Here is an 18,562-nt window from a genome sequence, read left to right as displayed (position 1 = left end):
AGCAATATTATTATCTATTTATTCTATGACTATTCAAACTCTCTCAGGAGAGCATAACAAAACAAATGTAGAGTACAGTGGAAGCAGAAATGTAGCACTCAAGTATTGCACACATTTGTACAGCACCCCAGGTTTCCGGTCTTGGGTGGTGGTTTTCCAGGCCATTGAAAGCAGCCATTTTGTAACTGTTGTTGGTGGAGCGGGTCCACAAACTGGATGAATCAGTGGCTAGTTAAACAAGCATGTTAGACACAATTCACCAAGCCAGAAAGCTTCACAATAGCAGAAGCCCAAGGTAAATACATTTAATGAGAAGAAAGCTGTGTTTTTTTCTAATAATGAGTTATTTAGCTGATGCTTTTATCCAAAGGACTCACAGTTGATTAGTCTGAGCAGGAGTCAATCCCCCTGGAGTTATGTGGGGTTAAGGGCCTTGCTCAAGGGCCCAATAGCTCTGCAGATCTTACCGTGGCCCTACAGTACGTGGTGAGGTACATCACGTAAACCAACCACTGTATTATGAGAATGTAGTCGCATCCTGTATTTATGAGCACATTCTCTAGACCAAAAATTGAGACCAAAAATTGTATATGTAAGCTAGGCTGTATGTGAAAAGAAGCTGATGATTCGTCCTTCAGCATGGCTTCATTAAAAAATGGGACAAAGAATGGCTGTGGAGTGGGATTCACATTGCCAGCATCAGCATGCTCTGTCTGGCACTCACACACATCTCTGCACAACTCTCGGATATTACATTATCTTCGTACAAGACTCGGCCCCGTAATTCAATTGTGCTCACTGGAATGATTGAAAATATTTCTTGGTATCCATGGAGACATTCCAGAAATAAGCATGCCATTGCAAAGCATAATTAGTCTGTAGGAAGCTGTTTGCTGCGGCTAATGTTTCAAGATAACTGTTGTATTGGTTTCCATGTGAACAAATGTTTGGCGGCCATCTTGGGGTGTGTTGGGCAGACCCCCGGTAAGAAGCAGTAAACATCTGGGGAGAACCTGCTGAGGCTGGCAGTTTCCCATTTGTAGGCCCAACACCTGTTTTCAATCTATAGGGACAACACCAGTCTCAAGCATACAAGGAGTGCACCTGACCCTTAACATACAGTACAGGGATTACCCATTTCTCCAGAGCCTGAGAAACAAATTTTCTCTAGTATGTGGCAATCCCAAACGCCTGTAGCCTATGTTGTTTGGAAGTTTAATGATCTTAACTTCCTGAGAAGGGCTGAGGCCCTGCGTACACACTTAGACATGCGCGGAAGGTTGGACCCAAAATGCACAACTCAGACAACAGAGATGTAATAAAGTCCTGTCAGGGCTTTATTAAAAGTTGGCGAATCCCAAGAAGCGTTGGAGTTGTTGCCGAGTGGAAGGCGTGGGCCAGTCAGTGACTCAGTCAGTGACCCTGAATCTTCTTGGGATCCGCCCTGATCTGTCCCTTCTCCAGAATGAAGCCAAGGAACTCAACAGTGTCTGTGTGGAAGACACACTTCTCCGCCTTGACAAACAATTTGTTCTCCAAAAGGCTCTGAAGAACTTGTCTGACATGAGTTTCATGCTCCTTGACATTGGTGGAGTAGATCAGGATGTCGTCGAGGTAGACAAATACATGTCGGCCCAGTAAGTCCCGAAGAACATCATTGACTAACGCCTGGAAGACAGTGGGTGTGTTAGTGAGGCCGAATGGCATGACCAGGGACTCAAAGTGTCCGAGGGAGGTATTGAAGGCGGTCTTCCACTCGACACCCTCTCGTTTAGCTCTCTGAAGTCAATACAGGGACGCAATGAGCCATCCTTCTTCTGCACAAAAAAGAATCCAGCGCCCACAGGTGAGGAGGACGGGCAAATCAGTCCATTGGCTAGGCAGTCCCGGATGTATTTCTCCATGGCCTCCCTTTCAGGTCTGGAGACATTGTATAGACGGCTTGATGGGAGTGTGGAACCGGGTAGCAGCTCGATAGCGCAGTCGTAGTGTTGATGAGGGGGAAGCGTCTGTGCCTGCGTCTTGGAAAAGACTGTGCCTAGGTCATGGTAAGGAGTGGGCACCTTCTCCAGGGAGGGCTTGGGGACTTGCGGTGGGTTGGGTGCACCCTCTGCTGGTGCAGGAGCGGATCGCAGGCAGGATTGGTGACTCGACTCCAGGCTTGAATCTGGCTTGAACTCCAGTCGATAGTGGGGTTGTGTCTCTGGAGTCAGGGTAATCCCAAAATGAGCTGGTGGTTAGGAGACCAGATGATGCAGAACTGAATCATCTCGTGATGGTTTCCAGAAATGATCAGCTGGATGGGTTTGGTGATGTGGGTCATGCGGCAAAATGTCTTTCCGTCCAACGACCGAGCATTCTCGGGGTGGGGTAGTGGGAGGGTGGGAATGTCCATTTCCATGACCATTATTTCGTCAATGAGGTTCACGTCAGCTCCGGAATCCACCCATGCGTTAACCTGGATCGCTCTCTCGGGAAGCATCAACATAGCAGTAAGTGTGGGACGATGGTTTTTCCTGGCAGACCTTTCATGTCTGTCAAGTGCTCTCTCTCACCTCAACAGATGGGCCATATTTCTTGGACCGGAGGGTGCACCGAACTTGAGTGTGTCCCAGGTTCCCACAATAGAAACAAGAACCAGTCATTCTACGAGGTGTCCATTCCTCAGGTGAGATTTTCATACACGCACGGGAAAGGTCCATGGGTTCGACTCCTTCAGCTTGCTTCTCCTCTGGGCGGGAACTTGACCCTCGCCTGGGGTATGGCTGGCCAGATGGGACCTGTCTCTCAGTCCGACGTTGTCTGGCACGGTTGTCAAAATTAATGACGAGCGGGTCAAACTGGGTGATGGGTTCGAGTGGCGCCAACTCGTCCTGCAGTGCCTCACTCAGGCTGGCCAGGAACAGGTTCGCCAGAGCCGCATCATTCCAGTTGGTCTCCGCCGCGAGAGTCGATGGAATGGTCTTCCGCAGTTTTCCTGCCTTGGCGAAGGGCGATCAGGCGCTGGGACGGCTCTTGGTCGCTGGGTGCGTGCTGGAAGAAGTTACGGATCTCTTCGGCGAAGATCAGGTACCGGAGAGGGAATGAACCCCCAAACCACACAGCTGTAGCCCAGTCCAAAGCTCTCCCCTTGAATAGCCCCATCACGTAGCCGATCCGGCGGTCGTCACTGTTGTAGGTCTGTGGTTGCTGCCGGAACACGAAGTCACACTGGAGCAGGAATGCCTTGCATCTCTCCAGTTCTCCGCCAGGTTGGTAGGTGGAGGTGCAGGCGGGCTGGCAGGTTGTTCTATCGAGTGTGGCTGAACCGCGATGGTGAGTCTCCTCATCTCAGCACACAGCTCTCGAATCTGGGAGTGTTGGAGATCCTTGGAGTGTTGCTGCACGATGGCGCCTTGCTCCTGGAGGGCGTAGAACATGGCCGTTGAGTCAGCAGGGTCCATCGTGGCGAAATAGTTCTGAGACGGGTGCTTGGGGGGTTGGACCCAAAATGCACGACTCAGACAACAGAGATGTAATAATGTCCAGCTTGGGAATGTCCAGTGAGCATAGTCAAAAAACAAGCAAAGTTCATACACATAAAATCCAGCCAAACCCAAATGACAGTAGCGAGGGAGAAGGCAGTCTCGAAATCGGTAAGCCATGCAAAAAGACAGAAGGCAATAACCATGGTCAATGAACAGGCTTGGATCTTAACGGGTAGGAAAAATGCTCAAAAGTGCACTGAAAAACAGGAGGCAACAATTTTGCAAAGACATGACATGGAACTGAGCTTATATGCAGGTGTAGACAGGTGAAGACAATTAGCTTGAGAGCAGCATGAGAATGGAAATCAGGTGTGGAGGATTGACAAGTTAACAAGATAATTAGTCATCGTTAGTAATAAACCTATCCTGCCCTAGCACTAGTAAATTAGTAAATGACATGCACGAGAAACATAAGGTAAACATGAACACATGGTTAGAATGTTAGTATTACCCAATCCTGATCTAAAGTTAGTAGATTAGTAAGAAAATGAAACAATTAGGGAAGTGTGAGTGACAGAAAGGGAGAGAGAGAAAGCATGAATGCAAGGTTTGCGGAAAGACACAAAAAAGTGTATGCTAATCAATGAACGGGAAAACATAACATGAATCAAACTTAAACTATGACAAAACAAGAAACAAACTGTGACATGAATAACTTATATAACGTGACATGACAAGACTAGAAAATACATCATAACAAAAACTAAACATGAAATGTAACATGACATGAAAATGAAATGTAACAGGAAATAAAACATAAAAATGTGGCGAGACTAGACTAACATAATATGTGACATGACAATAAAATAACTAAGACAATAACTAAACATGAAACATGACGTGTCAAGCATTAAACGTGACAACTAGCCTATTGGCCAGAAAAGGCGCATTATTCCTAGCGCAGCTGTGTCGCGTGCTGTCTGTGTGAGACTCCATTTGGGTTGTGGTGCGAGAGCCGCAGTGCCGGAATGACCTGTCTTCCCTCTGGCCTGTGATTAGGGTGCTGTCTGTGGGCCACGGGCAAGTGCTCCACAACTGCCCGCAGCACATGAAGATTCTCGCTTCGGATCTGTAGCATATTGGAAGAGACGGACAGCGTGAGACAGGGAGCTCCGGCCTTGCTTGCGGTGGCTGGTGTTCTGTTGTAAAATTGTCACTCAGGTGGTTCTTAAAGAACTATGGAGCCACTGTCCTGACTGGAATGCGTCCCTTTCTCTGATTGGTTGCAGCCACTGGACAAGGCTTATGAGCTGGAATGGGACAAGCAACTCCAATCTGTGAGGGCATTCCAAACTGCATCTGGGCATCCACCGATCCTACTGGATTTAATTTCCCCATGCTGTTTTCCATTTAGCCGAGGGGGGAACAACGGTCATCTTTCCAAATCAAACAGTTGCACTAATAGTTGTGCAAATGTGCAGAGTTTTACTTTACATTAATAGGGAATGTTGAGATGAGATTTGTGCTAATGGCTATTAGATATACACCTTATTATGGATGGTTGATAAAGCATAATATAACCACAAATCCAGATATATTATGGGAGTGCTATATACTATACTATACCCCTTTTTCGATGGAAAAACATTCTAGTTAGATATCTGCCAATGTACATTAGCTCACTAATGCGGTGTTATCTAAAAACCTTTTTTGTATTGCATGGAATTCATTTGTATAGCACTGTGCACTCACCCATAATCTTTGGTTGACTTTCACAACTTAATAAATCACAGTGTAATAAACAATGTTTCATCATTTATTCATTTAATTAGGTAGTCGCAAATCAAGCTGTTCTGAACAGCTAGTGCTTCACATGACTGTATGGCGAAGGAAAAATGGTCACCTCTCAGTCAGATTTACTTTTGGGAAGATGTCTGCAGGTGAATAGGTCAGAACATACATATGGACCTGGAAGAAGGTCCTAACCCTAACCCACACACTGAAATGGATATGACCCATTTGCAAGTGCAAAGTGACATAAAATGGTAGAATGTTTGTAGGGCGTATAACTATCATCAGTGCTAAAAATCAGTCACATGGTAATGAAACCAATAGATAGAATGTGATGGTGTGAGAAAAAACTTTTTTGACAGTGATACTGAGCTCCCCTCAAAACTGTGACATGCTGGTGAAGGTATTTTGTCGGCAGTTCAGCTTGAGACTCTTTCTCTCTGTTGAAATCCATCAGGAGGAATCCAAATCACTTGACTTGACAGATTGCAGAGCGCTTTTGGGAAAATGTTTCCCACTCTTGTAAACATTACATGAAGGCCTCTGTGTGGCCGAGGTAAGAACCTGCGTGTTGCATTCCTTCAAACTCCCACTTAAAAATATTTTGTGGACATTGTGATGAAAATATTTAGACAGAACCAGAAGCTGATATACAGTTTCCATGGTAATACCTACACCTAATCCCCAGAATTGTGATACCCAGCTGTAAAATCCAGCTATGACCAGCTTAAAATTGAGCTGGTCATAAGATGGTCTGGCGGCACGGATGGTGCAGTGGGTAGCACTGCCGCCTCACAGCAAGGAGGTCCTGGGTTCGAATCCCCGTCGGCCGGGGCCTCTCTGTGTGGAGTTTGCATGTTCTCCCCGTGTCTGCGTGGGTTTTCTCCGGGAACTCCGGTTTCCTCCCACAGTCCAAAGACATGCAGGTTAGGCTGATTGGAGAGTCTAAATTGCCCGTAGGTATGAGTGTGTGAGTGAATGGTGTGTGTGCCCTGCGATGGACTGGCGACCTGTCCAGGGTGTATTCCTGCCTTTCGCCCAATGTATGCTGGGATAGGCTCCAGCCCCCCTGCGACCCTGTTCAGGATAAGCGGGTTAAGATAATGGATGGATGGATGGATAAGATGGTCTAGGCGGCACGGATGGTGCAGTGGGTAGCACTGCTGCCTCACAGCAAGGAGGTCCTGGGTTCGAATCCCCGTCGGCCGGGGCCTCTGTGCGGAGTTTGCATGTTGTGAGCTGGTCTGAAGTGGTCAACCAGCTACCAACTGTTTCAAAACATAGCTTCAGCTGGTCAAACCATGTCAAGATGGGAGTTGGCCTGAACTGGTCAACTGGCTAGTGCTGGTAGCTTTCTAGCTGGTAGCTGGTCAAACCATGTCAAGCTGGGAGCTGGTCTGAAGTGGTCAGCTACCAGCTGTTTCAAAACCGAGCTCAAGCTGTTTTTTCAACATAGTAGTGTTTTACGGGCTCAAATTAACCACAGGTCTCCATTTTCTGTGGAGCTGCAGATGCTGCAGCTTGGTACACTGGTGGCGGGTGTGGAGATAGCTGTCACTTGCGTGACCCCCTCCATGACAGTAGTCCATTTGGCCATAGACATGTGCTTCTAGCTGCCTTACCCAGGCGTATTACCACAGAAATTATGACCTTGTGCATGAAGTCACTGTAGGCTGTAACCTGTTTCACTATGTCAGCCCAAACAAAAAGATGAGTGGCCTTATTCAGTGATACATTTTGAGGCCACGGAGATGTTGTACTATACACTCCTGCATATAAGCAAGATGCAGATTAAACATACCCACAAAACACTATCTCTCACTAGCTGAGGCCGAGCAATGGGAAACATCTGCAAAATACATTTCATATTTTTTATGATTCTTAGCCGTTAAACTCATTGCAGAAGTTTTTTATTTATTTAATCCAGGCATACACAGAGACAGGAGGGAGAGTCTCAGGCTGACACTGTGTGAAATAACGCTGAAAAGTAGGTTACTGATGCATCCTGTGGGAGCAAGAACGTAAACAGATGCAGACAAACAGATCTGGTTCTTGTGAGGGATTACGGAAGTCGGAGGGGCTTCGTGTCGCAGGGAGCGATTAGATTTTCCTGCTCGAAACTTTGCCGGCTTGCAGCAGAGAACACGCCATTAGCCATGTAGACCATTGCCATGTGTTGCATCCGAGGGGAGGGAAGGTGCGCACAGCCCAAATCCAGCACGCAACGCATTCCATTCATTTTCTATGGACAACATTGCAGTGCACAAAGTTTGCAGTCCGGTGAATGCCGTGCATATTCAACGGTTCTGTATTTGCACAACTCAGATCAAACATTCAGACTAGGTGTTGCAGATAAAATATGAATCAAGATTCTACAACTATATTGCTTATTTCTCTCCTCAAATATTTTCAGAAACATATTTTAGTGGACTGTGTATCCGGATTTTCTCGTAGGTTTTGTCCCAGTTTTTCCAAATAATTTTTAGATCATTCACGTCCTGATACCAGATAAGCATTACAGAATCTGCAGTCTTTGGATATGTCTCTATCGCGTGGTCAAAATAATGCAACATTGCATTAAGAAAAACATACACATGTGAACATATTGGAAAACATGTAATTCATATATATATTCATCTGCATTAGTACACAATACTGTACATAGGCCAAAGTCAGTCCATCCTGAATCCACCCTTTCAGTGGGATCAAAATTATCCTGATTCTCAGTATCAAAACTATCCTAATCTCCTTGGAATTCTGAAATACCCAAAATCAACATTTTACATTATTGGCATTTGGCAGACGCTCTTATCTAGAGCGAAGTACAGTTGATTAGACTAAGCAAGAGACAATCCTCCCCTGGAGCAATGCAGGGTTAAGGGCCTTGCTCAAGGGCCCAATGGCTGTGCGGATCTTATTGTGGCTACACCGAGATTAGAACCACTGACCTTGTGGGTCCCAGTCATTTACCTTAACCACTACGCTACAGGCCACCCCATTTCATCTAGATTCTAGATAGGTCTGGATTACAAAATCCCAATTATAATGAAATCCCAATTTTTAGGATCAGGATCACAGGTTCTAGTTTTGAAATACCCAATTTTGAGATTTAATCCTATCCTATGCTGAAATCCTTTCCAAAAACATTTTTAAATTCCGGGCCCTGGAGAGGGCAGGAGGAGATAGCGATCGCCGCCTAAGCAGTCTGATTGGGGAAAAACACAAAAGGCCTATCACACTGTCCAGCTCCACTGCCTGCTTTAGCTGGCCCCCGTCATGAGAGCTCCCCCTCCCTGAAATGTCCCTACGTGTGTAAATGCGGCACTGCCTGGACTAAAGCAGAACCACCCCTCTTGTCCAGACGCCTTGCTGATGAAAGGAAATGCAGCTGCTCCGCTGGTATTAAAAAAACGCTTTTCAAAACAATCAGTTGTTTGGTTAGGTCTTGAGTCATTATCCTTGCAAGGCTCTCACTGCTAAAGAGGACAGTCACTGCATTCATGTGAACCCGGTGAAGAGTTGCATTGCTGTCATCGGTGATAACAACTATTGTCCTGTGCTGAAGGTCAAGTGGGTTGAGTGGTTACGGATGTGGAAAGAACCGTATCTGTGATGCCGGTCACTCTAAAGGCTGATTTATGCTTCAGGGCTTGACAAAGTGTCATGTCTCATGTCCGCAGACAATGACGCAAACTCAAGACTTTTGATGTCAAGCCGACACAGCGTCGGCGACGTGTGTTCTGTACCTGCAGATTTTTGTATGGTCACAGACACCTGTCAGAAGTGTTGTGCAGCCATTATTGAAACAAAAACAGAAGGTTGCCATGGCGAGGATGCTAGTTTATGACTGGGCTGCTTGTTTTTATGAATGAAGATGTTTAATCTACAGCTAGCTAGCAAAATAGACAGGCGTGAGGGGAAGCTGGTTGATATAGTAACAACATGCCCTGTCTCTGAACTATACGCTCACTTAGCACTTTATTAGGTAGACCAGACCTTCTGATTCTTCTGATCCTTCCTTCTGATTTTTTACAGCACTTTGGTCAACGTGGGTTGTGCTTTAGAAATAAATTTGATTGATGATTGATTGATTGATAGACCTGCACACCAGCCTGTTAATGCAAATATTTAATCAGGCGATCATGTGGCAGCAATTATATGCATCCAGGCATGCAGACATAATCAAGAGGTTCAGATGTTTTTTTAGACCAAATGTCAGATTTGGGAAGAAATGTGATCTAAATGACTTTGATTGTGGAATGACTGTTGGTGCCAGACAAGGTTGTCTCAGAAACTGCTGTCATGCACAACAGTCACTAGAGTTTGCAGAGAATGGTGTGAAAATCATCCAGTGAACAGCAGTTCTACGGGCAAAAAAATGTTAATGACAGAGGTCAGAGGAGAAGGGCCTCTAACGCAAATAACCACACATTACAACAGTGGTATGCAGAAGAACATCTCTGAACACATAGTCTGCCAAACCTCTAAGTGGATAGGCTACAGCAGCAGAAGACCAAGACCAAAAGGTCTAATAAATACCTAATAAAGTGCTCATTGAGTGTAAATGCAAAATGTTGCTGGACAAAGTTCTGTCAGCAGACACATTTTGTGACAAGGCTGTCGCTGAAGCATAAATTAGCCTTCACAGTCAGTATGGGTAACACCTTATTTGAAGGCTCCTACAAAAGAGTTAAAAAAATATATATAGCTCCTTCATAAAAACTACATGAGCATTTGTAAGCACTTATGTGAAAAACTGCAAATAGGCATATGATGTGTTTGGCATACGAAGTGAACTGAAACAAGATCCTTATGTCGTTATTAACATACATAAGTGCTTATGAATGTGCTGTGTAGTGCTTATGAAGGAGTTATATAGCCCTTATGTAGGAGCCTTCAAATAAAGTGTGTGTCGTTCTGCATATAGCTATGGCTGCTTTAGCGGTGCTTAGGCAGCTAGGCCTGGACAGATTTATGTACAGTATCCCACATAGGAGTGGGGCTGGAGATTCTGATGGCTTTCTTCTCTTGGAACACGTTAATCCAGCTCCAGCTCCTGGGAGCTTTCCCACAATGTGAAATGGACTCTCGCCTCTGTTTCTCTTTACTCAGCCCCTCTGTCTCTCTCTCCTCCCTCTCCCCCACCCCTGCCACGCTCCCATTCCCTCTGCAGCTTGGGAAACTAGGTCAGTTTCTCTGCTATGAAATCCTTCTGCAGGAGAGTGCTAGCTGCATATGCAATGAAGCCACAACATCCATTTATTTTGTTGAAGTTCAAGTCACTTAATATTAGTTTAGCGTTTTTTAATATTTTGACAGCTTTGGGCTCATACAATATTCCAAAATGCCTGTGTGTTACTCACTAGAGAAGTCACAGCCATTTTGTGATGCAAATTCTGCAGCAGGCACTACCAACTACACAATGTGAATAATCACAGCTAGTCCTGGAGGTATATCTGTAACAGGGTCCGAATGTTAACCTTCATTAGACTTAGGATAAATATAATTTGCTTATTACACATAATATTCCGGGGTGAGGGAGCAAACAGGTGGCAGTGTTTAAGCAATGCCCAATTACTCACCGAGATACTCAGATGTCTAATTGCAAAAAATGAAACCATGACAATGATTTCAATCTGCTTCCCCCTTCTCTTGCTTATGACCCAGTGCAATTCCCTGTCTCGTCATGGGTCCCAGAACAGACCTGCTTGCATCATGAAAATGGAATCTTTTTGAACTGCATATTTAGAATATCAAAAACCGCAAGCAGTTGTTTTTATTGAAAACAAATGTGTGGTGTGGGAAAGAGCAAACGTGTTGGGGCGGGGGGACTAACAATTGAAATGACTCCATGGTGTTGAATGCTTAGTATGTTACAGTTCCAGTGGCAGTATCATAAAGTGGCTGCGGTTTGGCAATGCGACTGAAGCATGGCCCATGGTTTCAAACTAGCTATGGTTTGTGAGTGTGAGTGGGGTATTAGCAAGCTATAATATCTAAAACAGTGTCACAAAAGGCTGTGGTTTGGAACCATAACTTGAGGCAGGCCACACTATAGAACCTACAGTGATGTCACTCATATGCTTTACAAAATAGGGCTGCTCCCATGCCCAGTCTAGCCCAAGGCCCACCAACTTGTGTCAGCAGGGCAGCAATTTCCACAGGGCTGCAACTGATTTCCATGATGTCACCCACAGAGGTTCTGTTACTTGTATTTTGATGAAAATGCTGCAATTCCCTGCTGAAAAAAACCCCAGCTTAACAGCTGGTAGCTGTTTCAAAACATAGCTACCAGTAAAAATTGCAATTTCTCCATAGTGTATGCAAATTTGTTCCTTGTTAGCCAGATCCCATCATGTGTTGCTCCACATTCCTTTGCCATACATTGCCATGACACCACTGCAATGACATTGTTGCGATGACACAACTTTAGGACAAGGGCGAGAATGAACAGGCCAGATCAAAGCTGCTTGAACTCTAGGTAATTGAGCCAAAAGAAATGTTGTGATTGCGGCAGAATGTCAGAGGACGCTGTCATGTGACTGGAGCTTGGTCAAACTGGCGAAACCGATTATGGGGGTCACACAACCTGTGGTTTGGCAAATGTTTGGCGCATGGCTTAGCAGCAGAGATCAGCTGACCCTGCGGTCCATGTCCCTTCAAAAAAACCACAAGAGTTCAACTCTGGTCAAAGCATGATGTATTGTGTCCGCAATGTTTAAACACTGCAAAAAAAGAAAAAAAGAAAAAAACTGCCGGCATTTTGAATGGAAATCTGGAGTGAAATCAGAGGAAGCGTGTACCGAGCTGAGGTTTTGAGATTGAACCTGTATAAATGGATGTACAGTATATATATATTTTTGTGTAACAAATGAAGTTTGTTACTCTAAAATAATATTCATATATCACTGTATTTGGATTTGTCACCCGACTCCTTGGTTTGACAGTATGGCAAAGGGGAATTTTTGTTTTTATAATTCTTCTAGTGGATTCGTATTTTGGCAAGAGACGTAAAAAACAATGGGGAGTTGGAGGCCGGCTGGAAAACGGAAACCAGACAGGCCGCTATGCAGAGCGTGTTTGAGTTTGGTAACGTCTCGTTTGGTGCCAAGACTAGGGGTGGGGGGATTCCTGGACACTGAGCTAGCAGCAGACACTGGAGTGGGTGGGAAAGCAATCCAAATATTTCTTGGGGTATACTTCAAAAAACACAAGTATGTCTCTTTCTTTCTCTCTGTGTCCTTGATCTCCAAGCCATTTCTCTCCTTCTAATAAGGAGAGTGATGGGAAGTTTACTTCTGTGTTTTTTTGTTTTTTTATAAACAGTGAAAGGGCTGCTGAGCAGCGAAACCGAATAGTTTCTCTGTTCTCTTAGTTTGTTCTCACTGGTTCCTATTGTTATGTTTTACTGCGCTGCTTAAAGTGTATAAGCAGTGTATATTTATACACAACTCAGAAATTGACACATTGTGTGAATAACACACTTCACTTTCCAAGATTTGTATCACCACACCAAGGGTCCTGTCTTATCTCTCTTGGTGGAATACCCCAGGGTAAACTGAGAATGGAATGTTTTCCATCCCTAAGATGGTCAAATGTGGGAAAACAACATGTAAACTTGTAGCAGAAATCGCAAGTTCACAATACTTCACGCAGCATATTGTAATGGCACTAAACTGTATGCTGGCTTCTGGAGAAACATATCTGAAACCGCTTGAGAAACAAGGCTTGAGAAACAAGGCTTGAAAGGCATTCCTTGTCACCAATGAAAAATTAATTCAGTCTCTGGACAAGATAGTTGGAGGAATGTCAAGGACATCTATGCTTATCAATCACACGACCAAGCTTTAAAAGGAACACCACACTGCTAACATACTTGTGGAGAGATGTATGGTCCTCTTAACCCCTTTTTCTCTGTGTGAGGGCCTGTTTTCCCTTTGAACAGGCTTTTCCCACACTAAAGCATCTGGGCCATTGGCTAATGCAGCTCTCTGGCAGTTCTCTATAACACTGCTGCCTTGTCCAAGTAATGTAAAGAAGTAAGGATGAGAAGAAATTTACTAATATTCGCTAACGTTGGTGTCATTCATATCCTTGGACAATGTACATTGTACATATCTCAAAATTACAGTGAGAGGCCAATTAGCACATGTTGAACCTTTGGGGTGGCCGGTACAGTAGGTAGGTCTGTCTCCCTACCTGTTTGACTGGCTGAAAAGGCAGGGAGAATCCTGTCCCAGTCGTTGTGTTAGAGATGGCCTTTATGGAACTTCACAGGTCAGATAGATTCACCGGCTGACTATTGTCAGAGATGAATTTCCGTCCATTTGTCCACAAAGTCCAATTTCCACACTGTTCCTACAACTTTACTATGTTTTTTTCCCATCACATGTGAATATGATAGTGTTGACAGTGTTAACAAGTTTCATTTGACATCCACCTCTGACTGAATAAAAGGAAGGAGGTCATTGTTACCTGCTGTGTGACTGATGTGTCCTTTGATGTATCAGGAGATGACTGGAAAAACAAAGCTGAAATGAATATAACAAATGTGTCATTTCAGTCATTTAGCTGATACTTTTATTTAAAGCAACTTACAGTTGATTTGACTAAGCAAGGGGCAGTCCTCCCTGGAGCAATGCGGGGTTAAAGGCCAAGTCCCTACAGGCCCTACAGCTGCATGGATCATTTCATCACTTGAACCACCAATCTTCTAGGTCCCATTGTCTGGTGGTCGGAGGGTTGCGGCTCGATCCTCCCCTGGGTGTGTCGAAATGTCCCTAAGCAAGACACCTAACCCCCAATTGCTCCTGACGAGCAGCTTGATGCCTTGCATGGCAGCCAATCACCATGTGTGTGTGTGTGTGTGTGTAAATAGGTGAATGAGAAGCATACATTTTACAGTGCTTTGGATAAAGGTGCTAATAAATGCCTACCATATAGGCCTACCATACAGCCTACTGTATAGGCAGGTGCAGTATTTAGGCTGCTGGTATGCAAGGCCAACAGGTTGGCAGCTCAGTGCCAATAACAAACAGCAAGTAGAATTGCTTCTTGACTGGATATGTATTTGCAAGGTTTCATTTTGAATGAATTTGTGGTACAGTTCTGTCAGCACAGCCACATTTACATTTGCAATGCACTCAAGTAAGCATCCCAAGTTTCTTGAAGTCCTCTGGCAACTTCCACAGAGGATTGGCCACAGTTCTCACTGCGAAAGAAGACAAAGGGAAATAAAATAAGACTCCCGCAGCCAAAGCCAACAAATAATGTGGGAAAGTTTGACTGAAATGACTAGCTTCAGCACAGGGGCAGTGATCTGAATCTCCAAGGTCAAGTTCACTTTGTGAGGTATGCTGATGAATATATTTGTTTTTACATCACATAAAATGGAAATATGAAGACAGCTATCAGATTGTAAGTAGGGCACATATTTCTAGCCCCCGCTCGATTTGTCCGTGCTATTTAAAATCTTGTTGAGCTATTAGTGTAGTTTTAGCGACTGCTTAAATAGCCCAAGAGCAAAACAGGGATGCTGAAATAGTAGTAGTAAAGCATTGCATCTGTTTTCTCATCGTCAAGTCACATTGTGTGCACTCATAAATACAGTGACAGTGGAGGTGCATTTTTGTCTTCAAGAATCAAACTTTACAAACTTTGAAAGTACAATAGTGTTCTCTTTGGGTGCAAATGGGTACATTTTCCATGTAAAAAAGTACAAATTTATAATATATTACTGGCTAGCCAAACAATTGTTTGTACTTATTGGGTGCAGCCCCAGGAACAAGCATTAGTACCTTTTTAGGTAATCTGATAGTTTAGCTATAATTGCATCTATAGTTGACATCACCATCTACCATTTTTGGAATGCTTTCGATGGTGAATTCTACCAGGGACCTGCACAGTGATGAGTGGACTTACAGCCAATACTCCTGTGAGTACAGACAGAATTAAACAGTGTGTAGAGCTCAGCTAATGCGCACAGAATTAAACAGTGTGTAGAGCTCAGCTAATGCACACTGAATTAAACAGTGTGTAGAGCTCAGCTAATGCACACTGAATTAAACAGTGTGTAGAGCTCAGCTAATGCACACAGAATTAAACAGTGTGTAGAGCTCAGCTAATGCACACTGAATTAAACAGTGTGTAGAGCTCAGCTAATGCACACAGGATGAAACAGTGTAGAGCTCAGCTAATGCACACTGAATTAAACGGTGTGTAATGCTCAACTAATGCACACTGAATTAAACAGTGTGTAGAGCTCAGCTAATGCACACTGAATTAAACAGTGTGTAGAGCTCAGCTAATGCACACAGAATTAAACAGTGTGTAGAGCTCAGCTAATGCACACTGAATTAAACAGTGTGTAGAGCTCAGCTAATGCACACAGAATTAAACAGTGTGTAGAGCTCAGCTAATGCACACTGAATTAAACAGTGTGTAGAGCTCAGCTAATGCACACTGAATTAAACAGTGTGTAGAGCTCAGCTAATGCACACTGAATTAAACAGTGTGTAGAGCTCAGCTAATGCACACAGGATGAAACAGTGTGTAGAGCTCAGCTAATGCACACTGAATTAAACGGTGTGTAGAGCTCAGCTAATGCACACTGAATTAAACAGTGTGTAGAGCTCAGCTAATGCACACTGAATTAAACAGTGTGTAGAGCTCAGCTAATGCACACAGGATGAAACTGTGTAGAGCTCAGCTAATGCACACAGAATTAAACAGTGTGTAGAGCTCAGCTAATGCACACAGGATGAAACAGTGTAGAGCTCAGCTAATGCACACTGAATTAAACAGTGTGTAGAGCTCAGCTAATGCACACTGAATTAAACAGTGTGTAGAGCTCAGCTAATGCACACTGAATTAAACAGTGTGTAGAGCTCAACTAATGCATCACCAAGGGCCTTCCTGCCTCCATTTCCTGGAGTACAGATTTCTTCTCAACATTCTGCTAAACTTGAAACCACTGGTTATCATGGAAAATATGAAACACAGCAAACATCAAAAGCAAACAAACAGACCCAACCAGACCACTTGGCATGAAGCAAGGCATAAGATATAAACCAGTCCTCCCTACCTCCCTGCCAGTCCTACTCTTTGGCTTCTCCTTTTGTGACACTATTTAATTTCATAATTGTCTCTTTGCCAAGATTTTAAGATCACGTCGAGATATTTATGACCAACTCTGGTGGTATAGTGCAATATGATGAGATATGTATTTCAAATACTTATATAATATAATAAAGACCAAAGTGCCTATAGTATGATATGAGCCATGTGATATATATATAATATATATATATATATATATATATATTGCAGTTAATCTATATCGTTATCCATGGTGATCTCATACATGATGCGCAAAGCAATATTTTCTTTCAGAGAATTTCAAATAAAGTTATATCTCAAGTCAAAAACAGGAGTTGTCCATCTGGGCTTTAATCCAGTAATAAAACCTCATGGAACTCGCTTCCCCATAAAATATGAAGAGCATGGAAGTATTATACATGTAGCTGGTGAGAAGCGACCACGGTGGCTCTTAACCGGGAACTTACTCACATGCCGTTGTTTTGAGCCTTTAGACTTTAATGGGGCAACTTGGGAAGTGCCGGCAGGCTTGGTTGGAACAACGTGCTTAGCTGTTTCCAATACCTCGTTCCTGGGCACAATCCTTAAAGTGACCCAGACCATTTGGGCTTCATTTCTTAATTCAAGGGCTGAGTGTTGGCCCCTTGAATACAGTGCATGTTTAAGTCGTTGGTAAAAGTCTTTTGGTCGTTCTGTACGGCTATGTTTAACCTCCACAGATTTGATCATGGCTGTGGCCTGATCAAACCGTGGCAGGTACTCAGCTACCAACGCTAAACAAACCTTGGGATAGCTGGAACGAACCTGTGGTGGAAGTTGTTCCATAAATGTATGGATCACCATTGCATGGGTGGTCAACAGCACTGCAATCTGAGGAGACTGACAAGTCTCCATCAGAGCAAGCTGTGGAACCGGGATCTGACAAACCCGAATCAATTTGTGACCCCCCTTCCCCCGCCTTGTGGTGTAAGGAGGAAGCAGGAGAAGCTGGAGTTGGGCAAGCCTGAGAAAGCAGGCTTACAGAAGAGAGTAGATGTGGTAGCTTGTGGCATCCACTCTTCAACTGAAATAATTCCTCTCTGTAGGAACAAAGATCTGATTCGGCTGAATGCAGATCACGCAAGTATTGTACTGCTTTCTTGCCAACAGTTTGAAGCTCAAGTGAAACACTGGTGTGTTGTTCTTTGAGGTATGCCATCTCTGATTCTAAGTTTTTGTTGCTCTGAAGAGCAAGACTAATCTGTCTGGCAAAATTCAAGACCAGACAACTTAGAATTGGGTCTTTTGACTGGGTGGGGGAGTGACCTTTCTTGTTGATTAAGGAGAACATTTCTTTCCTACAATCAGTGAGGTTCATCTGATTCAGGAAAGCTATGTAGCCAGGTGCTAAACCATGGGCTAAAAAGGAAAGGTACTCATCAATAGATATGGGTTCCATATCTCAAGCCAAATAAAGCTAAAAGCTGAATCAGTAACTTAAGAGGGTACTCTTGAAGTTAACTATTTCACAAGGGCCTTGAGCTCCTAAAAGTTGGCAATGAATTGTTCACCAAAATCACAATCCAACATACAAGTTGTGATGAAGGATAAAGAATTGAAAACGCTCTTTGAATATTCTCTAACTATAGTACAAGGCATAGTTCTATAGCATCACACAGGGACTCGCGTTGCACTAGCGGTACTGCAATGCAACAACAGCAAAATGACCGAACATATGGCGGATATTCAGACCGTAAAATAGGAACTCACATCACATTAATCCTAAATACCAGAAATTGAAATTACAATTAAATTAGAATTTAAAAGTAACATTCAATTAATTATTAAAATTACTTTGATAGAGTAATTATAATGAATAAAGTACGGCTAATAATACTATTATTGATAATACGTATTATACCGGAAAATAAATGCAAATCAACAAACAACCGTGTAAGAATGTAATGCCACAATGTTACACGAGGGGGCAGTGTATTGAGAAAGCGGCTGATGCAGGCTTTCAAAAATGGTACAAGGGTGACATCTAGTGGTCTTTTCAGAAAATTGCACTTGTGGCTATTTAGCTGAGAAAAGCCAAAGAATGCCGAGAATTCGTTCTGGAGTCACATGACATGATATGAGCCAAAGCTCGTCTTTCTCACGCAGAGCTCCAAATTAGGAAGGGGAATTCGTTATGAAGTCACAAGACATGAAATTTGAGCCAAAGC

Source organism: Conger conger, chromosome 6 (genome assembly GCF_963514075.1).
Source record: "Conger conger chromosome 6, fConCon1.1, whole genome shotgun sequence".
NCBI lineage: Eukaryota > Metazoa > Chordata > Actinopteri > Anguilliformes > Congridae > Conger > Conger conger.
Note: the sequence above shows the minus strand (reverse complement) of the source record.